This window comes from Eretmochelys imbricata, chromosome 12 (genome assembly GCF_965152235.1).
Source record: "Eretmochelys imbricata isolate rEreImb1 chromosome 12, rEreImb1.hap1, whole genome shotgun sequence".
Taxonomy (NCBI): domain Eukaryota; kingdom Metazoa; phylum Chordata; order Testudines; family Cheloniidae; genus Eretmochelys; species Eretmochelys imbricata.
This window is the reverse complement of record NC_135583.1, coordinates 37,112,811-37,139,076: the sequence shown is the minus strand read 5'-3', so window position 1 is coordinate 37,139,076 and position 26,266 is coordinate 37,112,811. Positions and strand designations below refer to the sequence as shown.

Below are 26,266 nucleotides of genomic sequence, written 5' to 3'. Positions count from 1 at the left end.
AGCTTCCTCTGGTGCCAGCTTGTGCCCAGCAAGGGGGGCATTCTGGCTCCCTGTGATGGAGGGAGAGCAGCATTCATAGCCGTATCTCTCTGTCTCTCCCGGCACGCCCAATACATGCATCAGTAGCGGGTGGGGAAACCGAGGCACAGAGTGACTCCCCTTGTGCGCTAAGCTTGAGGCCCATCATCCTCTCCCAGCACCGGCTTTCACTCCTGCGGGCCCAGAGCGATGAGACAGAATGGGGAGTCTTTGCGTCTCTGCGTGATTCACACCCCTCTTCCTCCACCCGTATATTCCGGCCACGTCTGACGGTCAGACCCACCCCTCCCACCCAGCTCCATCCTATTGAGCGATGGTGGCTCTGTGTGCACAGCCCTAAACTGTGGACAGCCCTGATGAGAGAGGCACTCTGGGAGGGGGGGGTGCTAAGCGTGTGCAGCTCCCCTCCCCTCAGCTGTGCATGGAGTTTATGCAGCGCTCCCAACTGGCCCCCCCTCACCGCCTGATCCCTCTCTCTCCTGCAGCCGCTTTCCCTGACACAGGCTGACAAGAGCCATTTCCAAGATGGATTGATTCAATTTAGCACTAGTTTTTTGCTGGGTTTGGTGACGTACGGCTCCCCAGCCGGAGCTGCGCAGAATGTGACTCCCGAGTGCTGAGCCTTTGTTAGAACCACACCCCATGGGCCGCTGCCACAGCGCCACCCTCGTGGCTTTGCTGGACTTTGCAGGGGGACCGTGCCCCTCCTGGTACCAGCGCGGTGCCCGCCCCCGATCCCTGGTGGCCCGGATGGTGTGGCTGAGAGTGGAGAGTCCCGTTGCCTTCCAAGGTCCGAATTTCAGTCTCCTTCCCCAGCAGCCAGTTCTCCACCTCCAGGCCTTGGCTCCGGGAGAATCTCTGCTCAAGATCTCTTGCCTCTGGGCTGATGAATTCTTAATGCCAGTTGCAATGACAGGCAGCAGCCTGGCCACCCCACCTCAACCCAGGCACATACAGAGTTTGCAGAATCCCGATCCCACAGATGCCAGCCATCTGCGCCGGCCTCACGCCCCTCCCTGCTCCTTCCCCTCTCTTTTGTCCCACTGCTTGCCCCTGCGGGTGCTAGCACCTTCTCCATGGCAGCTCCAGGGGTGACCCCAGGAGGAGGTTTGACAGGGCTGTGGGCTAAGGCTGGCCGGATTATGGGGGGTGTTGTGTGGGCCCTGGGGTGCGGCCTGAGGAGGGGATATGTGAGGAGAAGAGAAGCCTCTTCCCTTGGAACCGGTCCCTGGCAGGCAGGAAGGTAGTGGGTTATCTCAATCGATTGTTCACAGTCAGTTACAGATTGATCTCCTTGTTTTCTCTGGGGGGAGGGATAGCTCAGTGGTTTGAGTTCAATCCTTGAGGGGGCCATTTGGGATCTGGGGCAAAAATTGGGGATTGGTCCTGCTTTGAACAGGGGATTGGACTAGGTGACCTCCTGAGCTCCCTTCCAACCCTGATATTCTGTTCTATGAAGGGCCTCCTTCCCAGGGGTTGGTAAAACTGGCACAGCAGGCTGGCTTTGGCCTCTCTCTGGCTACATCTGGCGATGCCTTTCCGAGGTCACCGATGATTTTGGATCCCTCGGTTTTGGGGGGCCCAACTGGGTCACCCTCACAGGGCCTGATTCTCGGATAGCGCCGAGCTCCCGCCCTCGTAAAAGCAGACTCCCTCCCCGAGGCTCGCTAGCCATTTGTGGAAACGAGCTCTCACGGAGGGGTTCGCGCGCCTGTTGCTAGGTTATTTTTCTGGCTTCCTGTCAGCGTTGCAGGGTCCCAGGGCTCCCAGGCACTGCTGTTGGGGTTCCCCCCCAGAGCCATGGGGTCTGCGGTCTGCTTATGCGGCTTCTGGCAATGCCGCCTCCTGTGATTTTGCTTTTCACTTCCCAGACAGAAATAGCTCCTGCTCCTTCTCCATTGACCTGTCCTGTTCCTAACTATCTACCCAGAGCCAGTGGTAAATGGTTTACCAGGGACATTTCCTTGTCATTAGATACTTACCTACCTACCTGCCTTGGTATTGTATTTCTAACCCACCAGTCACCAGGGTGTGTAGGCCCTCTGCGTGCGTGAGACTGTGGCTCCCTCTATTTGTGGGGGTAACAGCCTACTACTTGATCCTCCCTGAAGGAGGTGCGCTGTTAGCTGTCGTGGTAGAGGCTTGTACTTTGAATGCTGCAGGGCACGGGTTCTCTCCTTGCTGATGGCCATGGCCGTGTGCAGCTGCCGTGGTCGGTTCCCATGCAGAGGGCCTGATCCGTGGAACTGAGGCACTCAGCATCTTGGGGCCCCGGGGCATTAAAGGTGAGGAATGGGCCGGCAAGGCGAGAGATCTGCGCTCTGCAGGGGACTCTTCCTGACACAGCTCCCCTGTGCCTGCAAATTGCCTGCCACGGTGTTTTCTAGTCTCTGTCGCCGTGGGAATCGGCAGCCTGTCTGTGTGGCTGGATGGCTCAGCTTCAAAGCCTCCGGCTCGCCAATCCAACACCCTCCCTCCTGGTTTGCAGGGAGTAGCTTTTTGATATGTGTCAGGTTGTCTCTCTCCCTCTCTCTTTCTCCCTCTTCCTTTGGAGGCAAATGGCTGACTGATTGCTTTTCATCTCCTGCTCTGAGGAGCTGTAAGAGCTACTTTATATAAACATCAATTACAGGCACGTAATAAATTAAGGCTCCCTTACACTGAACCCATTAGGGTCCACTCTGATATCAAAGCGCTCCCATCACACAAGGATTGGGGTGGAGTGGCGGGGGAGGAGAGAGATGTCTGATTAGCCGGGAGATTGTTAGCAGAACGCTGATTTAATTGTATCTCCGCGCGGGAGCGGTTGGGGCCCGGAGACTGGAGGGAATGGCCAAAAAAGACATGGTCAGGGAATATTTCCTTTTCCCGAGGTACCTGGGGGACGGGTCCCCCCGGCCTCGTTCCATTGACTCCGCCAGGGCTGTGATGGGCTCTGGGCGCTTTGTTGTGCAGAGAGGTACAGGACCATGCCATGGTAACCAGCCCACGGGCTTAGAGAAGGCTGCCGCGGGCTTTCACGCTGATCCCGCTCTGCTGGACGCTGGACTCACCTCTGACGCAAACCTTCCACATTGCCAAATCCTGCTCGCCTGGGCCACCTGTCTGGGAGTTAAGGAGAACCACAAGGCTCCCCCCCGCCAGCACAACGCAGCCCTTCCCCAGAGCCTAGGAGGGGGGTGAGCTGTTTGGCAAGCCTAGAGGGTTCGATTCCCCACCTACCCCTCCTGCCAGCTGCCCTGCACACTTCTCCCACTCCCAGCCTTCCATGTACCCCTCTGCGCAAACTCCCTACACACCCCTCCGCTCCTGTGTGTATCTGCTGCAGGGAGTCAGGAAGGGCACGGCAGGGGCTTACACCAGTGGCCCTGTCCCAGGGGCGCACAGTCCTCTTGGAGTCCCCATGGCCCAGAGCCTCACTGGAGGAATTCACGCAGGGGCTGGGCTCTGTGCCACTCCCCCAGGCCTGGTCGTTTCAGAAAGGTTCCCAGTGCGGGGGAATGTTCCCGGACCAGCTGCCCGGTGGCATGGAGTGGGGAGTGTGGCCCTTCCCGCAGCATTGGGGCTGGTAAGAACCCCATGAAACAGGCCCGTCTGGCAGAGCCCTGGGTGGGGGGTCCCCACTATTGCTTGCACTGTCCCTGCTCTGGCTGCAGCCTGAAGGGCTCTGTGTGGGCCCAACCCCTTCGATCCCTGCTCCTGCGTCGTGTCCAGCTGGACCGAACCCACACATATCTGCCCCGAGGCTGTGCAGAGGCCGGCGCGGGGCTCAGCAGAGCAGGGATGTTTGAGGATTAAGAAATGACATGACAAATTGCTGGGCAGTCATGCTCTCTGCAGAGCTCAGGGCTTGTAAACGGTGGCCAGCCACGCTCCCGAGCGCGGCAGAGAGACCACAGCCTCCTGCCTGGATCTGAGAGCAAGGCGATCCGGACAGTCTTAGCTTGGGGCTTATAGAGACAGGCGTCTGCTCAACTGCCGAGGTGCCCACTGCTGTCACGCTCAGCAGAGAGGCTATGGAGGCCTTGCTCCCCTCCAGGGCAGGCGAGGGGGCATTGGCCCAGAGCTTGCACCCCTCTGCCCAGGGATAAATAGCCTGCAGGGCTGTGGGTGTGGCTCTTTCATCACTTGAAGATAAACCAATCCCCAGCGGGACCAGGAGGCGATGCTGGGATCTTGGCCTGCTGAGACTTGGCAGCAGCCAGAGCTCCCTCCATTCTCCCAGGCAGGGCTTCCGCTGCAAACAGCAGCCCCCTGTTCTGGAGGGAGCTATTCTGGATGTTTGCCTTGAAGCGTGTGCTTATGCTGGTTCGAAGTGTGCTGAGTCTGCGTGTGCACATGGCTCTGTGTGCACCCCGGCAGGAGCGTGGAAGCGAGCTCCAGGGTGGATTCACCGATGCTGCTGGGTCCAGTGCACTCCAGTGTGTGCTCAGCTCCTGGGAATGTGTATTCCTTATCTGTACACGTGTGTCTGCATGGCTAGGTGTGCTCCAGTGCACACCTGCCCCAGCCTGTGTGTGGGGGGGTGCATGTGCGCACGCTCACCTGCCCCAGCCTGTGTGTGAGGGGTGTGTGTGTGCACACTCACCCGCCCCAGCCTGTGTGTGAGGGGTGCATGTGTACACGCTCACCCGCCCCAGCCTGTGTGTCAGTTGGGGGGGGCACACTCACCCGCCCCAGCCTGTGTGTGAGGGGTGCGTGTGTGCACACTCACCCGCCCCAGCCTGTGTGTGAGGGGTGCGTGTGCGCACACTCACCTGCCCCGGCGCGTGGCGGGGTGCGTGTGCATGTTTGCACTCTTGCCTGTGACTTAGTGCTGGGTCTCTGAGCGTCCAGGCGCAGGTGGGTGGGGGAGCGGATGGAAAGTTATTGAGCCCATCAGGCGCCGTTCAGTTCTCTGCCCCCTTTCAGGGTATGTTTTATCTCTCCTGTGTGGAGCTGCTCACCCGTCGTTCCATTTCTGGCCTTCGGAGACTGACATTTACATATTAATATTTTCTCGGGGAGCGAGTGCTGCGGTGCAAGTGTCTGCTTTGTGGTCGTACATAATGTAAGTGAGATAAAGCACCCGGCTCCTCTGTGAATAACTGCAAATGAAAACCCATGTGGCCATAAAAGCCTTCACATTTGCCCTGTCAGCATGTGGTACATCGGCTAAACAACTGATTTAGCTCTTCTTTTTTTCAAGGTTTATCGCCACTTACAGAGGACATGCTCTTTGTGCGCTGCCTGTCGCTTTCTGCTCAGTTTCCCTGTCACTTCCTGTTGGCATTCCCCTATTCAGGCACCAGGAGTGATGCTCTGTGCCTAAAACGCACTGACAGACACTATTAGCTTCTAGCCGAATACATCTTCTCACTGCTGGGGCTATTTATCTCTCCCTTGCAGAGAGCTGTTATCATGTTACCCGCCTGCTTGTTACAGCCCGGTCATTTGCTTCTGCTGATCCTGGTGATTTTGGGTAGGGTCCCGACCGAGTATTAGCCTGCGGGGGGTGGGAGGGAGCAGTGGGGGCTTGCCTGGGAAGATTTAGTTTCCATCTGAGCCCTGTGTGCTTTTTGGAATCTCACCAGCCGCTCGCAGGGACGTGAGGTGGAACTTAGGAAGCAGGAGAAGCAGGTGCTAAAAGGAACAAACAGCCACAGCTGAGACAAGCTATGCTACCACAGGGCACACGGAGGTCCCTGCTCACAGCCAGCCCTCTAGCCCCTGAAAGCCACGTACGAGGCATATCCTACTTTGCGCGACGGTAGCAAAACCATTCCAGTATTAAGAGGTTAAATACTTCAGCTCTCTGGGCCTGCCCTGGCTTGTGGTGGGCTGACTCTGGTGTAATGGCGCTGACTCCAGATTTACACTGGTGACTGGGAGAGGAGAACCAGGTCCTGTGTGTTTAAGTCGCTCTGACTGCATTGCTTTGCAGTGCTGCTCTCAGGGCATGGGGCTGAGGTAACAGTGCCCAGGTGACGTGTGGATGTGATGGACCAGGTGTGTCCCTCCCCCATACCATCCCCAGGCTCTGCCAGTGCCCTTCAGTCTTGGCATCTCCGTCTCGACCATGTGGCAGGCCCCGTGCCTCTAGGGCATCTCCTGAACTGAGACGGTTCTTCGTGCCAGGGTGCGTGGGACAGTTGGCCATCAGAGCTGGAACGACCGAGTCCTTCCTCCAAGGGCTGAACCCAGGCTGCTGAGGCAAGTTAGTGCCTCAAGCCATTTGCTTTAAGTGGTGCTGTTTGCCGTTTCCTGGCCCTGCCTTTGGAGCCCTGGCTTAGGGCTCACCACACCCGTCCTGAGAAGGGAACGTGCCTTGATGGCACAGTGAAGCCAGCTTTTACAGCGCATCCTTAATGCGCGCACAGCCACACAAAGCAGCTCACGGGGGAACTGATCGGACGGAAGGCGCAGAGGCAGACTGGGAAGAGAACAACATCCCCCACCTCCATGCCTTAATTTCAACCCAAACAGAGCCTGGGGACTGGGAGGGGGTGTGGAAACTGACTAGATGCTAATGTGAAAGTGGCCTGCCTCCTTTCACCATCTAACTGAGAGCAGAGCAAAAGGTAGCTCAGCAGCAAGAACCGGAAAGAGGGGAGAGGAGATGGTTAAAATCCCTTCAGTGTGGAAGTGCAGAGAATTAATTACATCCTTTAATCTGGGGGGCCAGATCCTTGCGGGGTGGAAACTGGCTCCTTTTGGATCGCTGCTGAGTTACACCAGCGGAAGATCTGGCTCAGGACTTTGAACCCAGTGGCGTGGCTTCAGTGAAGTGGTAAGGCCAGAACCACACAAGTGCTCAGCACTTGCCGCCGAGAACAGCAGGCGTTGTGGGGGGGGGGACACCCTAGAAAACGCGGCACTGTCACCTCGGGGCCTACCTGGGACCTGAGCTCTTGTGGAAATGTGGCTCCTAGGGGCTTAGAGGTGGAGAAGAGACTTGTAGATAGATGGGGCAGAGCAGGGGCTGCCTCTGAGCCGTGCTGGAGGAGCAGAGTGTGTGTGGGGGGAAGAGGTCAGGGAACTGCAAGGGGGGCATTGCACGCTGGCTTTGCAGAACACGGGGTCTCTGTCTCTCGGTTCTGAGGCGCCCGCCAATGGTTTCTACGGAACAGCGCTAACCGTGTGACCCGCTGGTGAGGGCGTCTCAGGTCCTGCTCGGTGCTGATCCCCGGAGGATGAGAGTTATTACAGCTCCCAGCTACGGGGCCATGGCTCTTCGCTCAAGGGGCAGCAGCTCCTGCTTTTCGCTCTAGAGGTCCCCGGTGGGTCACAACAGCCCTGTGGGGATTTTTCAGCATGATCCCAGCCCCCGGGTAAATAATCCTCGCCAGTAGCGTACAGGCTAGCCCATTGGTACTCCACTGCCCTCTGCTGGAAGGCACCGGAACCACTCAGCCGTGGGCCATAGGGCTTGTAGTGCGCGGGGAGATTCTCTTTCAGCTCCATTGCTGGGATCTGAGCACTAGCCTTGCTGGGGATGTGAAGTTCCCCGTGGCTGGGGGTCTCCAGCACAGGGAGAACCACAGGGCTCAGCTAGGCCATGCTCTGGTTGGGGCAGCTTTCCTGCAGCTTCTCTTTTGGAAGGTCATGCCTCCCGTGGGGCTTGTCAGGAGGGAAGAAGGAGGGCCTTGCACTCACAGGAATAGCTGAGTGCTTGACCTATTCCCCGGGGGCGGAGAGGAGGTTCTGGGGGTAAGCTGAGCCCTGGCATAAGGCATTTGCTCCAGCCCAGAGCTGGCCTCTTCTGAGGAATGCTGGTGATGAGCAGAGAGCAGGCCTGGCGCAGGGAGGAGACGACATGGCAAGGGTCCCTCCTCCCGCCTCCCCTCTGCTGGAGGTGACCCCTGCCCGCTGGGGTCCTGGGGCTGGCTGGGCAGTGACAGGGAGAGAGGGGCTCTGGAGCGGAGCTCGTGTGGCCTTTGGCTGGTGGCACTGAGATGCCCTGTCCTCTTGTGCCAAAGATACTCATTGCTGGAAGCTCCCCCTAGCCCCTTCCCCATCCACGGCCTGCCCACTAACTGCGAGCTGGGCGCAGGGAGGGCCCAGTGCCTCTGGGATCAGCTGGCGCCTGCTGGAAAACGTGGCAGCTGCTCTGTGCCGTTTACAAACTGAGAAATACGAGACCCCTAGCCCCCCACATTCCCTTCCCCCTCCTCTGCCCTCCCCACTGCACTGCCCTCCCTCATCCCCCCTTCTTCTTCCTCTGCCCTCCCCACTGGACTCCCCTCCCCTCCCCGTGCCCTCTTCTCCTTCCCCTGCCCTTCCCTCTGCACTCCCCTCCCTTCTCCTCCCCCACACTCGCTTCTGCATCCCCCACCCTCATCTGCTCTTCCCCCTGCTTTCCCCTTCACTCCCCTCCCCCACCTTCCTCCTCTTCCCTCCCCTCTCACCCTCTGTATTCCCTTCCCCTGCACTCCTCTCCTTTTTCTCCTCACCCAATCCCAGCCCCTCTCCCCCAACCCTGCCCCTCCAGCCTTTCCCGCTCAGGTGACCAGGAGTGCAGGCCAGTTCCCAAACATGCCATGTTCCCCGGGGCAGCCGAAGGAGGAAACCGGAGGGTGTCAGTTTGCAGGGTCCCATCTGGCACTCGCCTGGGGGTGCCGAGGGAGGCTGCCTTGGGGAGGGCTGGTCCCGATCCAGCCATCCATGGGGCAGAAAGAGCGGCCGGGGGCGTGCCCCTTGGGTGCAGCCCTGACTAGGGAGCAGCCCCGCTCCTCTGGGGTGTAGCCCAGGGTTGCTCCCAGCTGCTTCTCCCAGGCCTGTGCTGCAGAGATCAGGGTGATGCAATACCGGTGTGTGTGTGTGGGGGGGGGAGCGTTGGCAAGAACCTGCAGGTTATTGCTCTCCGTGTGTGTGTTTGTGTGTGCGTGCGTGTGTGTGCAGAATTGGCCTGCCTTCAAGCTGGCCCCAGGCCAAGGACCATGCACCTGGTGCTGGAGCGCACCCGCACTGCTTGCTCTCAGGACAATGCAGAGGAGCAGGAGAATACCAGTTCGCCTCCCTCATCGGGAGTCCTGTATTGTCTTACTGGGGCTAGAGACCCGTGTCTGCCCTCCTGGCTGCGGGTGGGCATTCACGAGGTGGCACAATAGCACAGGCAGGCCTGGCCCATTGTGCAGAGATTGTGTAGATAAGTGTGCAGACAATGCTCCCCAGAGAGTAGCACCGCTGTGACCTTTTCCCTGCAGACGGGGGCTGGGACCAACCCCCTTTACGCTCCCCAGGCGCTGGGGGGGCCTGGCTGCGGTTTGTCCCACCTGGCCGGCTGCGACGCAGCTGCTGGTTCTGTCACATCCCTTTGCGTGCCTACCCCAGAATGGAGCTAGCGAGCTCCGCCGGGGCAGATCCTGCAGGACGGGGTCTGACGGCTCGAGAGCTGGAGGCATTCTGCCGGCTTGGGCGGACGTACCTAGGCTAGCTCGCACGCTAACGGTAGCAGCATAGCCGCCGCGGGGCCGGTGGCAGGAGGAGCTAGCGGCCGGAGTACAATCCCATCGGAACCCGGGGGCAGGTCCTTGGGGCAGCAGCCCCTTGGGCTGCCGCAGCTACACAAGCTAGTGTGGGCATATCTGTCCTTCCAGCTGCAGCATCAACCTGTCCGGCGTGACACTGGGTGAACCTGCCACAACTGTCCTGACTCTGGGATTAAAGCCCTCTCCATAGAGTGGAGTTTTTCGCACCCCTGGGGTACCTCCCCCCAGGTGGTGCCCTGCATGGGGATAAGATGGGCCTTGCCTTGGGAAGTTACTTCGCTGAGTTGCACCAGTGTGTCTGTGTGTCTGCCCCGGGGACTTGCACAGCCCTGGCACAGCCAGCCGGGTTCTTCCTGCCTCCAGCACCGTCGCTGGGGATAAAGAGCAGGCTGCCCGGCAGTAGCTGAGTTTTCTGGTTGATGTGCGAGTGGGCAGAAGCTCCCCCATTAGCTCTGCAGGGATGATCCTTGGTTTTGTCAATAGAGGTGAAATTCACCCCTGGGCAGGGGAAACATGAGGTCTAAGGAACACTGCAATCCCGGTGCTTAGTGTAAAGCCCTTTGCTGCCCTGGGGTCAAGTGCCCCCATTGCAGGCTGATGTGCCAGGGACGTGGTATGGAAAGGGGCCCTTTTGCTGTAGGGTTGCCGGGGCGAGTGAGGAGGTGCCAATCTGTGCGTCACTTGGCATGGCGAGACTAAGCGCCTGCCCAGAGAACTCCAGGAGGTGGTGTCCGGTCTTGAAATAAATGAGGGTGATTTGTGACACACCAGACTAGCCCCGGACGTCTGGGTGTGTCCCGTGAAACAGGGAGTTTCTAGGAGGAAATGCTGTGGGCCAGGTGTCAGCACAGGGTGTGTGTAAAGAGGTGCATTATTGGGGCATGCAGGCTTGTGGGGAGTCGTGGCAGATGGCTAGGGGGAGGTGAGACTGGGGATTTGCACATGCAGACCCCATGTGTGCTTTTACAGACATGGTTGGGTGCTCCTTGCCCTGTGTTTTCTTCCTGGAACTGCAGTCCTCTCTGAAGGCCACAGTGAAGGCCGGTGGGTCCATGTCTAATCCTGCCAGGCTGGGTTTGGTTGGTAGGCGGAGGGAGCGTGTTTCTAGCACTGGCCATGAAAGCAACTGGCTGCTCCTGCTTGGGGCTGTCCTGGAGGCGAGACTGGGATGGCTGCAGAGACAGCCAAGTCTGGGCTCTGGTTTGGGCTGTGGTTAGATGAGTAACTGCACTGCCAGGCTCCGGAGGGAGCCCCCTCTCCAGGGGCGGCTGGGACACAGGCTAGAGCAGGGCAGGGCTCTGGCAGAGAGGCCGGGCTCCCACCCCCGGAAAGGAGTGGGATGATGGCTGATGCACCGCAAGCAGCTGGCTGTGGAGGATCACACCATGAGGGCCAGGGGTTCCTGCTCGCAATGAGTCAGCATGTGGGTGGGAAAGTGCCTCACCACAAATTCCCCTGCCCTTCCTAGCAGCACCTCTGCCCCCCTCCACACGCACCCAAGGGGGTTCTGATCCGCTAGCCCAGCCACAGTCTCGGTCACAGCCCAGCGGGGTTGCATCACCACATGCCCTGCGTGCAGATGGGGGTTTTCACAAGCACTTTCCCGTCTGAGCTGTACGCCTTCCCCTGGGGAACTGGGGGGTGGGGGGGCGGTCTCCCAGAGCAGGGAAGCCACATTGTCCTGGGGGGATGGGGGGAGAGCGAGGAGGGTTGTTTACATCGGTGAAGCTTTTGTTTCCTTTCCGCACCTTCACCATCTGCCCCGGGGGAAGCAGTTAGCAATTTGTTAGTCAAACCAGATGAGGCTTCCTGGAGCCCGCTTCCTGCCCTGCTGCGAGAATGCCAGGGTCAGAACCAGGGCACTGCCCCCTGGCTGGGATGGATCGTGGGCCCCGGGGCAGGGGTCTCCTGGCTGGATCCCGAGGCTGGAGGGATCTGTGCGCTCAGGAGAAAGCTAAGGGGTCTCTCATTGAATTAGGAAGGGGACTGGGCATGAGATTGGTCATGGGGTAACGGCGCTTCTGCCTCTAGACCCCCGTGTGACTCCAGCTCGGGCTGGGGGCAGTCATCAGATGGCTCGGTGGCGTCTGCCCAGGTCCCGTGGCAAGACAGAGTGCTGAGGTACCATTGCGGCCACAGGCGAAAGTTCAAAGTGCAGGCCGTGGAGACTCCACACAATGGGGGGTCCTTTGGGCTCAGACACACCTTGGCGGAGGGGCTGGCCTCTGAGCAGCCCTCACAGAGGGTCATACGTGGTCTCCCCGCCTCCGGGAGCTCCTTCCCCGGGTCACCCGGTCGGGGTCTGCCAGAAGTGGCTCAGCACAGTGGCGGGAAAGACCTTCCTTAGCTCAGCAGGGATTAACGCAGGGAAGCGATGGCCCGTGACGGAGGAGGTCAGGGGGTGAGATGATCACACTGGGCTCGTCTGGCCTTGGGCTCCACGACTCTATTCCCTTCAGAAGAGGGAGGTGAAACGAGGCCGTCGCGGGCGTCGGGGTCAGAGGGTGGAGTAAAACCTAGGGATCCCTGGCTCCCAGACCTGTGACCACTAGACCATGCGCCTGGCCCAGGGCTGTTGCATCAAGGTGCAATGACATAGCAAAGCACTTCTTGGGGCATCTCCTCTATTCCTCCCCATACCGAGAGAGTAATGGTAGCCGAGTATTCCTAGCGATTTCAAGCAGGGTATGCATCAGATACGCCCAGCAGCGGTACTGGGGTATTGTCAGCAATGACACATGCCTGATGCGGTGAGGTGTGAGTACCCCCTGCAGTACTCGGCATGGTACTCAGGTAGTTTCAGCACCGGCATTCAGGCAGCATGCTGGAGTACTGCCAGCCAGAGGCAGGGAGCGCTAGGCCCTGCTCCCTCAGAAATCGCACGGCTCCTTGTGATAAATAAAGAAGTTAACACCCTACCCGAGCTGGTAATTAGCTTTTAACCTGTACTAGCAGTTAACTCCAAAAGGCAATCATTTTTTCCAGGGAGCTGGTGTTGTAGAAAGGACTAAACATGGCCAATTTTGTTCAGGATGAATTAAGACTTGCAAATGTAAAATGAGTTCATCTATTTAATTAAGTAGCAGCAATATGGATGGTAAATTAAGTTAACGGTGGACGTGCCAAAACAGGGTTATAAAAATCATGTCCTGTTAGGAGTGATTTCTGGATCTGTCTGGCTGCTCTCAGCCTTGACCTCCCTGCTTCTAGCACCCAGGTGGGTGCGTTAGATCGATGGATGGCGGAACCAGCAGCTCCAGTGCCCCCCTCTCCTCCCCGCCTCCGGTAAACGTGCTGAATTATTAATTGGCTGCTTTAAATGGCCGCTGGTTTGGCAGCCATCTCACCTTCCGGTGTGACCTTCGCGCAGGAGGCCCAGCTGCACCAGGATGGCGGGGGTGGGCGCGGGCGCAGACCTGCCCTATGACAGTGCTCTGCTGAACGGCCAAGTGATTTATGGGGGACGCCGTTGTGAAAGGGGCGGGGGCACAAACCACAGCAGAGCGAGAGCACCCAGTGGAGGCAGCGGCTGCACGGGCTGGGGGCCTGAGGCTCGGGATGGGAATTGGCCTCCCACGGCCTGTTCCCAGCTCTAGCACTGACCTCGGGTGAGTCACTTCCCCTCTGTGGGCCTCGCTCTCGAGCGGGGATTTCCCTGCGCTGATGGCAGGGCTGTTTGCACAGCGGATTGAAGGGGCTGGGCTGGGCGGGGAGGGACGGGGGTGCAGGATGAGGCCGGGGGTGCTGCCAAAGGCCCCAGGCTGGGGAGAAGATGGGGGGAGTTGTCTCATGTCGGGAGAATGGCGCTGGCGATTCGGCTCACAGAGCAGGCAGCCTTCGGCCGCCACCCACTCCCTGCCAATGCGCTCAGTGTGACCTGTAGGAACGAGAGGATGCAGACAGTTTCCACATCCATCCTCTCCTCTGCCTTGCCACGGAGCCTGCCAACCTGAGGGCCGCTGGGCCAGCTGAAAATGGAGGGAGGTGACCCGCTTGTTTCCGAGCAGCCATCTTCAGGGGAGGGAGCGAGTCAGTGGGCCCATCCTGAGCCAGCCAGCTCTGCATGTTGGGCGTTAGATTAAGGCTCTCCTCACTGGGGAACCAAAGGACCCCAGCTTTGACCTTCTACTCTGCAAAGGCTGGGAGAAGGGCGCCACTCCCCGCCCGCCAACCTGGCAGTGCAGGCCTGGGCCCCGTTCAGTGGTTTAGCGTGAGCCACGTCGTCTCTAGCCTCCCTTCCTGGATTGTGCCCTTCTGATGCCATTAATGTGCAGCCGTGCAGGTGAGAGATGCTCCCTGTTTGGCCGGGGTGGAAGCAAACTGGGTGTCAAATGAAGGCGTGTGGAGAGCTCCTTGTGGTAGGGCTAAGCGCCAGGGGTCTGTTCTCTCCTGCTCTGGCCTGGCCCCGCTGTCATTGAGGGGAGTGGGAGTTGGACATGTGCTCACAGACCCCCTAGAAAGCACCGGTCTGGGCCGGATTCCAGGTGCTGCATTGGGAGCGCTCCTTTCAGGCCGGAGGGGGAGCGCCATGCTCAGAGCATGTCTGCAGCTCCGATTCTCTCGTTAGCTTCGTTGCGCCGGGGCCGTGGGAAGACAGGAGGAGACTGGCCTCAACGCAGGAGGATTCCTTTCCTTCCCCTTCGCACACCGGCTGCCCGGGGAGCCTCGCGGCCTCTGCGAGTGCCAGCTGCTCTCGGGGCTGCATCTTCTTTCACCACCCGCACCCCTTCCCTGTCCATTTCGCAGCAAGCCACAGCAATGCTGCTGCCGGGGGGGCACCGCGGGGCCTGACCACTAGCCATCCGAGCAAGGGGAAAGCACATGGCACTCCAGTTCTCTGCCTGCCTGCCGAGCTTCGCTTGGCCTCCTATACGGACCTCGTAGCTCCCTCATTCAAACCCCGCTGTGGCCGGGTGAGAGAACCCACATGTAGACTCACTCGGGACTTGGGCCCATCCTGAGTCTCTTTCAGACCCAGGGGGTGGATCGGGGGCTTTGTCGAGAACAGGGAGATTTCATTTGAGGAGCCTCGTAGACGTGTGGACCCTTTGGGGACTGACTGGCTGTCTCTTGAGGTCTGGCTCTGTCGGGTACCCTCGGTGAACCACCACGAGGGACGAGCCCATCAGAGCCCAGACCCGTAGCGTTCGGCAGGCTGTGGGGACTCTGCGGGGAGAGCAGGCCTCAGCTGCTCTGGGAAGGGGAAACGCAGGGCCCTGAGTCACCCCAAGTGGTCACTGACTCCAGGAGAGCAAGAGCAACAAACTCACCCCCCAGCAATGCTCTCCAACTGTGATCCAGCAGCTAGGCTACTTGCTGCGTTCTGTGCCAGCCTACAGCGGGCATACCATGCTGGGGACGACATCCATCGACGGCTGGAACAGCTCCAGGAGCGCTCGCCTTCAAGCCACATTGGCCACTCTGGAGAGGAGCGCACATGAATTTTTGAAAAAAAGGAAAGAATAAGGGGAAAGGGAGGTACGGGGAAAAAAAAAAAAGCAGAGAGCGAATGTATCCTACCCAGTGATGCAATCTTAGCAGGGCTGAACTTTCCTCTCCTGCCACAGATATAGGATCCTTTAGGGACAGCCAAAAGAAATAATAACCCTCTGATTTGTAGCTTTCTGGCTCCCGCAGCCAATGGGAGACGAGCGCTGCCTCATGCGATTACTGTTTTTTGTATGAACTATTCCCTAAAGAAATCAAACCCTTGTGAAATCCCTCCCGTGCCTCAGCCTTTGGTACGCCGCTGACCCGAGCAGTGCAGATTATCGTAACGCATCTCAGCCTTAGACAGGAACAGTCATTAAAATTTGAAAGGCAAATGGAAAATTGCTACTTGAAGCCTCCTCGCCAAACAGCCAGGCGGCTGATCAGAGTCCTCATTAATGGATCTAATGTGTAAGAAACAATTACAGCCTCCAAAGTGATACCTTTCCAGAGCGTCGTGGCTCTTTCCAAAAAAACCCCACCGCCTGAAAAGGCTGGAGCCGTGTGAATAGAGCTGCTCTGTGTCTGTGTTTCATATCCGTGTGGACCCATCCCCATCGAGCCCCCCGGTGTGATGTACCCCGCTCAGCCTGGTGCTCCTCTCCCCTGGTGTAATTCATCCTGCACACAGGTCCAGTGCACCATTTCAGAATTGGTGGCTTGTGAGCCTCTGGGCATAGGTGGGTTTCAGCGGTGCCTGGGCCATTTACTGGCCACCGGGATGGATTTCACTCATCGCCATCCCTTGGCCCCAAGAAGACAGGCTAGGGTTTCCTTTGGAGCCCATGGGAGAAGCTTTCCCTAGTGTTCCGAACACAGGACTGGGAGCAGGGAGCACCTCAGTTCCCACTCTTTCTGTGGCTCTGGGCACGTGACTCAAAGGGGGGTCAGCAGTGCCTGCCCCAGCGGGCGGAGAGGAGGCCTGGTTAGTGTTTGGGAGACATTCGGGCTTAGCGAGGCTGACAAGGAAAGCAGGCTTCCATCCCCAGCCGTGCTGAGCCCACTCTCTCTGCAGGGCTCATGGATGCCGAGAGGCTGGGGTTCCTGTGGGCCGGCACTGAGCCCGATTGCTAGACCCCCGCAAACTACCCCTGACTTGCATATTCCCCTACGGCTAGTAAACTGTGTTAGCCCCTCTGTCTGCGACACTGACTGGGTTATGGGTCTGATGCCATCCCCGAATCGGCACGGGGTGGAGGCTCGGCAGAGAAGGGGCTAATTGCAGCTTTCTGCCCTGCTAGATCAAAGCCTCACAGTCTCCCAGGACAGGATCCCACTTTGAAATCGCTCTCCCCATGCGGGCAGCAAAATGCTCTCCATCCCGGGCAGTGCTGCTGCTCTGCCTCACCCAGAAGCCTCTTTTCCGGGCTCGGGAACGATGTTAGACGCTGGGAGCCAGGCTGAGAACCAAGAACCAGCAGGTCATTGCGCAGAGGTCAGGAAATGGTTTGAGCCTGTTTGGTCTCCGGCTGCACTGGGGCCTGTTTCAAAGCAGTGACCTAGAGATGTGAAAGGTTTCATATCCCAGTTGCAATTCCTCTGAGCTCCCTTCCCACTCCCACCGCCTCCAGACAGCAATCAGTGCTCAGCCCAGCCAGCCTGAGTGTATTTTTAAGACTAATTAGCTTGACAATAAAGCCCTGTAGGCAGCGCTGGGAACATTTGTAGGCACCCAGAAAATGCTGCTTGCTTTGAATACCGGGGCCGGCATGGCTCGTGATGTGGGTAACTGCCGGGAAATGCTGATGGTTCCAGCATGGAAATCAGCGCCCAGGCTTCCGCGCGCTCCCCTCTAAACCCAAATGCGCCGGGGGCAAAGGTCAAGGTCAAGAGAGGAGGAGGAAAAGCCCTGGCTGGGCTGACTGTACCTGGGAAGAGGAAGCTCTTTCGAATGTGGCTTTGGGTGATGCCGGAGAAACAAGAAGTTCCCCCCACCCTTCACCGGCTCCAGGGTGACTTGGAGAGGCGTCTGAAACTGCAGCTGCTTCTCACGCTCTGGTGAGGGCGAGACACGCAGCCGAGGTGAGCCGGGGAATCCAGCGCAGGCAAGCTCCCAGCCTGTAAGGCAGCCCCCCTCTGTCTGCTCCACCTTTCTAAGGAGCTCCTACTGTCCGAAGCACCTCCTGCCGCCTGCATTGCAGCCCCTCGGGGAAGCAGGCAGCATGGCCTAGTGCATCCATGCTGAACTGGGCACCAGGTGCCCTGCAGTGCAGGCAGGACTTGGCCTTGGGCAGATCACTGAACCTCTCAGGGGTAACTGTAATACCTTGCCTTCCTGGGGGTGGGGGTGTCTCCACGGGCATGCTGCTCCACGTTGCTGCTCCTGCTGCCATCTACTCCGGTTTGGGTAGAGAACGCACCGGGCAGCTGCCCAGAACGATAGGGGCTAGGGACAGGGAAGGTCTGGGAGGGCATTGCGCCCAGGTACCATTCCCATGGGAGGAGCGTCCCTGCACCCGAGGGTCGCTCCGTTGCACTGCACACAGGAACCTGGGCTTTGCTGCTCTGTCAGCACAAGGTGGATCCATTGCCCTGGTGCTTGTTTAATTATGTTTGGCCCACAGGACAGACAGCTTGGGGTTGCTGTCCCCACCAGGGTGCCACTGAATCTCGGGGTGACTGAGCTGGCTTGCAGCGTCCTCTCCTCGAGGCCGGGGGGGGGGTCTGCTCTCATTCAGTGCCTGGGTGCAATGTACCTGGGCAGGAGCTGTGCCCAGAGAGAAGGAAAGGGACCTCTCCTGCTTTGAACATGTTTCTGAGAGTGGGACAAAGGCCTGGCCTACAAGAGCCGCTTCCTCATTCCAGGACTCAGCCCCGGTTGGACGCAGACCCAGGCCTGGCAGCGTGAGCCTGCAGGAAAGAGAGATCCCGAGCTTGTAGGACAGGTCAGAGCCTGGCACCTCAGGCAGCCGGTCAGTATTCCCAGGATGCTGGGGTGAGACACACCCATCTGCCCTGAGCAGACGGGGCCTGTCTCTCTGAAGGGGAAGTGAGGCCCGCTAGGATTCTTGGTTGCATGGCGCACAGCTGGGAGAGCCAGGGTTCCTCCACGTGCTGGCTGGGGAGCCGGAGCAGGCAGCTTGCCGCGCTGCTGAAGGGTCAGATGCTGCTCTTGGGAGCATGGAGGCTGTGACAAGCACAGGCCTGCTGAGCCGCTGTGCCAGCTTCACACGCTCTCTGGTTTGCGCCATCTCTCTCCTCTGCCCACGCCTGCCTCGCCTGCAGCTTGATGGCAGATAAAAGGAGAGAGGACCCAGCATCTGTCATCGATCAAAGACGCAGCTTGCATTCCAGTCTCTGTGCTTTCGCCTCATCACTGCTAGAGCTAGACAAGAAAGGGTGCCCAGGTCAGCCGGTCCCCTTTGCTTCTCCTTGGCCAGGGCAGCTTGCACCCTATGGAACGTCCCCACACGTTGACCAATCCAGCTGGAAACAACAGGGGCCCCCTCAACTCCCTGGGCAGGCAGGCTAATAGAGCTTCCTGCGGGATAAAAATACCCATCCGCCCGTCCATCCCCATACACACCTTCTGCCTGTCTGTCCATCTGCCTGTTTTTCATCTTTGACAACCCCCGCCCCGGGGAAATCCTGAGCAATTCCTGCCCCTCCTGGAGGTTGAACAGCATTGAAGTACCTGGGGATGAGCCCCCTGCCCCGCCTTGTGTCTTCACTTTGGCTGCTGTTCGGCCAAGCTGCGTTCACGGGTTGAGTTCAGACCGCTGCAGGGCCTGTGGGGAATCAATCTCATGCCGAGCAGAGGGTTGCAGCGGGGTGGCTAGTGTGCAGGCGAAGGGCTGAGGTGCCTTGCTGGGAAAAGCCCAACGTGGTTTGAACGTTTAAGCCCCCGCTCGCTCTGTATGTTCCCTGGCGGCTGCTGAGCTGTGCGAGAGGCAGGCTACTCTCAGCACAGAGAAGGTGGCTGAGAGGTGGGTGCAGCGGTGGCTGGAAGTGTTGAGTTTCTCCCCCGCTGGGTGTATTGGAGGTCCGGGGAGCAATCTGCCAGCATTTGACCCATGCATAATGGGAGTTGATTTCTCCTTGCCTGCCCCCGCTTCCAAGCAATGGCTGTGATAGCAGCTGTGCGGCTTTGTTTATGTGTAGGACCTAGACAGCGTGTTGGCAGAGCAGGATGGGACCATTGTAAAAATCAGTGGGACAGGCCAGATCCTCAGAAACCAATAAAGCGAGGCTGATTTACACCACCTGAGTATCTGAGCCTGAGGATTTGATTGTCTAAACTCTGCTCCCGGTTAGGCTGGTGTAAATCTGGAGTAATCCCTGTGAAGGCAATGGGATTACTCCAGATTTCCGCTGCTGTACCCAAGAGCAGCTTTTGGCCCTCCCCTTGTAACAGGCACCCTGTGGGGTGAGCGGCGAAGGGGGTGAGTGAGCGTCAGGCCTGTGCTGAGCTGTCCGAGGGAGTGGAGCTGGGAGTGGTGGCCGGAAAGGGGGCAAAGGGGAGCTCAGTCTGAGCCAGAAGGGTGGGGAATGGGCTCTGGGGAGGCCCTGGAGGCCTTTGCAATGTGCACCCCAGAGAGAAGCCCCGCTGCATTCTGGGGGAAATTCCCTCCTGCGCAGAGAGCCAGCACAAGCATGGTCAGCCCTCAGTTCCCGGGTATGGCCTCAGGAGCCGGGTGCAGGTTGGGTTGAGCCCTGCCCTGTTATATGTCAGTGTAAAGGGCAGAAGGGTGGCCTCGGAGAGGCCCTCCCAATGCCACCAAGGCAGGGACACCCCAGAGAGCATGGACTGGGATTTCCCAAGGAACCTAGATTCCAGGGGGATTTGGACATCATTCCCTTAGGCTCATTGGAACATACCACCCAAAATGACTGCCAGGAAAGGGGGCCGTCTGCCAAGGAGACGGGGTATGTGTGTGAGACCGGAATATACTATTCTACTTACGTTGGAGGCCGAGGGAACTTGGGTGATTAAAAAGCTGATTTCTTTTCCCAGCGACTAGCGGGTTTGTCATCACATCGTAATTAGCCAGTTACACAGCCATATGTTTTATTCATGAGTTGGGGGGACGGTGTCAGAGGAACAATCCTTATTTTTTATATATATATATATAAAACACACACACACACTTTTCATTTTCCCCCTGGGGAATGTTGCCTAAAGAAACCACTGCCTTCCTGCTCGTTCCCCATCCAAATCGGAGGCTATAAATGGTTTTGTGGGCCTGGCTGGGATTCAGATTGGTTTAAAAATATGGATTTATGTCTGTATTCTTCATTGTCAGAGGTCAATGAGAACAGGAAATCGTTGCTGAGCTTTTTATTTAATGTAAGGCAGTTGACAGTGCTGCTTTGATTATTTTGTTTGTTTGATTTCTCTACCCACACACGCACACGTTTCTCGCGCCCATTACACACACACACGCGTGCGTTTCTAGCACCCATTACACGCACACAGACACTTCTAGTGCCCATTTCGCGCGTGACACACACGCACTCGTTTCTAGCACCCATTGTGCCTCTGACTCACCCTCTCTGATTGTGGGTCCAACTGGTGCCAGGCAGCCGATGGGGAGTCCTTCCTGCGGTTTGCTCCTGTTTTCTGGTACTGCTGCAACTGTCCCGACACCTGTCCCGTACTCTGTGCTTAAAGTGGTTTGAAGAAAGTGGGGAACCCAGTCCAGTTCTGGCAGAAGTTTATGACATTCAGAAGAGGGGGACACACCTCTTCCCATTGTCACAGGCTGCCTGAAGCAGGCTAGAGCCCAGCTATCCAGAAATTCAGGGTGATGCTTCTCCCAACGTTGTAATTGTGTAGGGACATAGGCAGGGCTGGGCAGGTTTCATTTCTCGGGGGCTTCGTACACATTCCCTTTGGTTCTGGCTTGTGTGGGTTGTGCCTTCCAGGCCTTCCCTTGGGAGATTGCACCCCCATTTCAGAGACCTGTCGGGAGCCAGAGTCCCTTCCTTGGTGCCATCCCATGGCTTGCAAAGCAAGGAGCTGGAAAGCTCCCGCTGTCCCTACTCCCCTCAAAGACCTCAGTCCCTGGTGTGACCTGCAAGAGTGCTCATAAAATCCATCCTGAGCTTCTGAGGGATCCCTGGCTTGGAAGAGCTGCATTCGTTTGAATGGGACCCATTTTTCTGCCTGGAGCCTTTGCAGGTCAAAAAATGTTCCCGTCAAATTACAGCAGACGTTGGGCCCTGGCTTCCCCTCAGCCAGTCGTGCTATGTGGGATCTCCCCTCCCCACAGGAAGCCTGGTTGTTTCAAGCACAGGGCCTCATGCCCCTGTCTGGGTAACTCCTGGGCACATTCCCGGGTGGTTTTGGCCCATCCAGAGAGAGAAAGATAGAGCCGGGCACACCAGTTGCAGGTTTTGCTGGCCTGTTTGGTTCTCTTAGCGGCTTGGTAACGAGATTTGCCCCAGGCAAGCACAGCGGGAGAGGCAGGGCGCAAACAGGCGCCGAGGGAATGTGGGCAGCATTCAGCATCAGTAGATCACTGTACGTACCCACATAGGTTAGGCCCATGCACGTAGCTCATAAGAGCTTGTATAACTCATGGGAGAGACAGGGCTTATTTTTCTCCTGTCACCGAGGCTTTCGCTTTAACTCGGAGCTGAGATCTAATCTGAATGCTCAGTGCGTGCACATCTACGCCCCCTGCTCGCTCTGCTGCAGCTGTAGGAACGAGGCGCTCCAACCCTGCCGTACTGGGTCAGCGCAGAGGCCAGGTTAGTGCATGCCACCGAGGCGGGATCTGGGGCAGAGTGAAAGGAGCGGAAGCATTCTCAGCATGGCACCGCTTTCCCACCCTGCCCCCCGCCTGCTTTCTGATGGTCCACTTGTCGCAGCCCGCTAGGAGTGGACTTGCGGGAAAGAGGCAGGTCAGAAGGGAGCTTGCAAGGCAGTCACCTGCCCTGCAGCTGGCTGGGGCAGCAGGTGCTCTGCCCTGGCCTCCCTGGCACTGCGGGTTGCAAAGAAAACAGAGGGAGAGAATCCTGGGAACAGGTTCCCGCACCTGCCAGAATGCAGGCAAGGAAGGGATCCCAGCACTTATGGCTCAGGGTTTGGCAGGCTGAAATGTTACCTGTTTGCACTTGATGTCAGGAACAAGCTGTATCCATTGCAAAGTCATAAATAAGATCAGGAGACCAGGAGCCATTTGTCAAGGGTTATGGCAGAAGCTTGCCTAAGGATTTAAAGTTGAAAACTCCCATATAGGACCTCAGGAGCTCTGCCGCAGACCAGCTGAGTGATCTTGGACTTAAGGTCTCTGTGCCTCGGTTTCCCAATCAGTAAAATGGGGATTAGCCTGACCTGTCTCACAGGGGTCAGTCTGATAACGTTTGCGATGGGCTTTGAGAGCCTCAAATGGTACGTGATGGGAGCCTCAAATGGTACGTGATGGGAGAACTGAAGGGACAGGTGGGCTGATTGCAGCGCTGTCAATGTACGGGGTGCTACAGTTTACCCCACTCCCACTGTGTTTGCAGGACACAGGGTGCATCACCTGCTTTTATGTGTCGGCTGCTACATCCAGCCGGGAGCTCACACAGAACCTCACCAGACACTGGAGCTCCGAGGCAGACAAGGTGTCCAATCATCGTCTGCTGTGGCGGGCACGAGCCCAGGGCGCAGGATATGAGTCAGGCATTGGGGAGGGAGTAGCACGGCCTATGGAAAGCAGCACTGCTAGTTTTCAGCTATTTCTGAGGCTTCCTGCTAAAAGCAGACCTTGCTGCTCCGGAGGGTTTGGAAAGGAGATGGGCAGATGCCACGTGCTGGTGTGATCTGAGCCATCCTGCTTCGGGAGCTCTCAGCAGCTCTGGCATGACAACCTCAGCATTCGGGGCACCTTACAAAGTGGGGAGAGGATCTGTTTTTACCCCCTTTGGAGACTTGCCTGGCCTGTCTCTCTGCTATGGCATTATCTCCTCCGCTAGAGGGCAGGCAGGGCCCCTCTGTTCCAGCACAGATCCAGATGCAGTAGTTAGCTCACAGCTGATCCTGAGAGGGGAAAGGAACTGGGGTCCCATGAAGAGAGAGGAGTCGGGTTTGCTTTTCTTTTCTCCGGCCCGGCCTGGCTGTCAGATGGCAGCTCTGTGGTTTTGCGTTTGTTACCTCTAGGTGCTCCTGGGAGATGAATACACCCCAGGATTGTCATTGGACGCTGAGCACACTTCTGTAAGAGTCTAAAGGGCACTTAGCAGACGCAGGGGAAATATTCCATCGAAAATGCCAAACCCTGGAGGGGCTCCCTGAGCTGGGTTATTCACCCCACCCTTTGGCGCTCAGTACACAAAAGCAAACAATGGCTCGTTTCCAGGTGGCCAATTCCTGCTGCCTGGCATCATTTCCCTTCCCATCACCGAACCCTGGAGGCCCTGGCATGGGGAAGGTGAGCATGTGTGGGCAGTGCACAGACCGCCGAGCTGAGCTGGGGCTGAAAGTGTGTTGGAGGGAGATGGGGCTGCATGGCCAGCAGCTCCTGCCAAACAGGTCGAGTTAGCGCCCCGAGCCACGCTGTAGCGTCTCGCTAGTATCACCTGGCCCATGCCTAGAGCTCAGCAGTGGGGCACACAGTAGCCAGTTAATCCTCTCGCCCCACTGGGAAGTGGGTCAGGATTGGCAGCCTCAGATGACCGATTTGGAAACTGAGGCACGGAGGGGGAAGCAATTTACCTGGGCCAGCCATGGCTCTCAGACCCATGCTCATGCCTCCAGATGCATGCCTTGCGCTCTAGGGCCTCACAATTGGACCAATCTTCTACTGGGAACTTTCCCCCTCGGCCTCGTGTTTAAAAACCTTGTTCAAGTGAAGCATCCGATGAAGTGAGCTGTAGCTCACGAAAGCTTATGTTCAGATAAATTTGTTAGTCTCTAAGGTGCCACAAGTCCTCCTGTTCTTTTTGCAGATACAGACTAACACGGCTGCTACTCTGAAACAAGAGTCTGTGTAACTCAGGAGACGTGAACGGGCCCGCTGCCGTTTCCTTCTCCTGCTGAGCCGCGGGAGGTTGGATGGGGGCTGGGGGCGAGGAATCAGGGTGTCAGTTAGTTCAGTTGGGTTTCAGATGTTGCAAGGGGCAGAGCTCCTTCAGGCATGCCCGTTTCGTAATCCGGTGGCCCAGTGTTGCACCGCAGTGTGTACCCCCCCCCCCTGCCCCCACAGCATGACTTGGAGGCTCCCATCCAGTCACAGGGGCACCTCAGCTTTGCCCTCCCCCCTCCCCATGACTGCTGCCAGTGCCGTTCTTCTTCTGTAACATCTAGACTGCAGTCCTGTGCAGAGGCCCCACTGGTTCAGGACCCCTGTGTGCTGACTGCGGTACAAACACATAGGAAGGGACAGGCCTGGCTGAGATGCGTTTATGGACACTGCGTGGATGGACCCTCTGCAGCGGGGCAGAGCCCCCAGGATATGCCCGCACTGAGCTCCTTGCAGGAGGGGGGCCTGCGACTCATCCTGCCCTGTGCTCAAAGATTTCCCTTAGTACAGGCAGGTCGAAACCTTGGGATCCTTCAAACTCAGCCGGGCTTTGAAGTTCCTAGACGGCCCTGTCTGTGCTGGGCCCAAGCAAAACTGTGGGCCCAGACAGCCTCGGACGTGTGGGGATTTGACATCTGGCTGTCAGCTGAGCAGACTCAGCGCTTCTGTCCCTTGCTTGCTAGGCTCAGGCAGTTGTCTTTGATGTGTCCATCCTTCCCAGCTTCTCTCCTTCTCCCCTGATGATTAGAGGCAGGTTTGCCTAGTGGAGTGAGCACTGAACTGGGGTGCAGGAGACCTGGGTTCTGTTCTCCACTCTGCTGCTGGCCTGCTGGGTGTCCTTAGCCAAGTTACTTCCCTGTCCCTTGCCTCAGTTTCCCCCTAGGGCTAATGAGACTGACTTGCTTTGTAGAACACTTTGGGATGGGTTGATGAAAAGCACAAGGTGTTATTTGGTATTTATTAATTGATATTTATTTACGCCTGCCAAGAGGTGCTCTCTGCCTCAGAGGCACAGCTTGCTTTTGAAGTGGAGTCCAACTTAACTGAGTGAAACCATTCTCCTATACAGCTTTATATGATTAAAACAAAAAAAAAAATGAATTGGCAAGGCACCCCTCCCTCTGTACCCGTTCTGTGATTGGCCTGTAATTACAGGTTTATTGCCTGTACCTCTATTGTGTAATGACATGTTTGCAAATTAATTTTTATGGCTCACGCCATTAGCATATACCGTCGATGGGGGGGTGGGGGGTGGTAGTATTAATTATCTCCGACGTTAGTGTCATCCTGGCGAATTAAAAACCTGTAAAGGCATGGCAGCTGAAAACAGAGCACCTGCAAGGGGAGGCGGAATTGTTGTCAGGGTTGTGGGGCAGAGGCTATGGCACAAACCGCACCCCAGGACTAGCAGGAGAGATGGGGTCATGATGGGAGGAAGCATCACCTTAGGGGTTATATTGGCCATTATTCCTTAATGGGAGCCTGGCCTGACCTGGCTGGCTGTGTCTGTGCTTGCTCACAGGCATGGATCTGGAGTGACAGTCTGAGCAGGCTGGGGTGGGGGGAGGATTGGGTGCTGAGGGCTGGGTGGGGATTGAAAGCCCTTGCACAAAGGGCCCTGCTGTGTGAGGAACAGGGTGGGTGATGCTAGCTAGTGCCCTGGAACCAGAGAGATTCCCAGGCACACGAGCCCACAGGGGAGCCCGGGGTCACCCAGCAAAAAAAAAAAAAAAAAAAGCAGGGCCAGAGATGCTCAGCGTTTGTGTTGTCGTGGCCCCAGAACAGATCATTTCCACTGGGTCAACACCCCCCCCCTCCCGCTCAGGGGCGGGGAGGAAGCACACACAGCACTGCGGCCACCCTAGCACTCAGGGGGAGGCTGGGGACAGGGGAGGATTAAGCTATTGCTTATCTCCTGCCCAGACTGGCTGGGCTGATAGGAGCCTATGCTGTCTACACCCACTGAACCGTTAGGGGACAGGTCGAGGACAAGGCAAAGTCATTTCACTTTGTAAGTGCTTTTACTTTTGCTTAATCAAACCATGTGTACGTGTGTGTGTGTTCGTTCGCTGCCGGGGGGGATCCCCCTTTGGCTCCAGTGGATTTTCCTGCAAAGTAGCTTAAAAAAAGGGCCTCTGAAATACTTGGGTACATGAGAGAGCCCTGAATTTCGCCCCCCGCTTGCTCACCCAGAAATACTTTCAGCTCCAATATTGGCAGATGGAAGCTTTGGGCTTCCTTACATGGTTTTCAACCGGAAAAAAACCCATTCATCCTGCACAAAATATTATTTGCCAAATTAGCTTCAGGGGGACT

At 57.6% G+C, this 26,266-nt stretch overlaps 1 protein-coding gene across 2 annotated transcripts in view; it reads left to right on the top strand.

Annotated features, from left to right (window-relative positions):
• Positions 1–26,266, top strand: part of GSE1 (Gse1 coiled-coil protein) — a 219,167-nt gene that overhangs the window by 85,275 nt on the left and 107,626 nt on the right. Inside the window, exon 1 of one of the 2 annotated variants that reach the window (XM_077830689.1) lies at positions 25,829–25,961. The exons of the other annotated variant lie outside the window; for it this stretch is intronic. The gene's annotated coding sequence lies outside the window, so the exon portion shown is untranslated. Of the gene's footprint in view, positions 1–25,828; positions 25,962–26,266 lie in introns of those variants that run through there. 2 annotated transcript variants of the gene reach the window in all.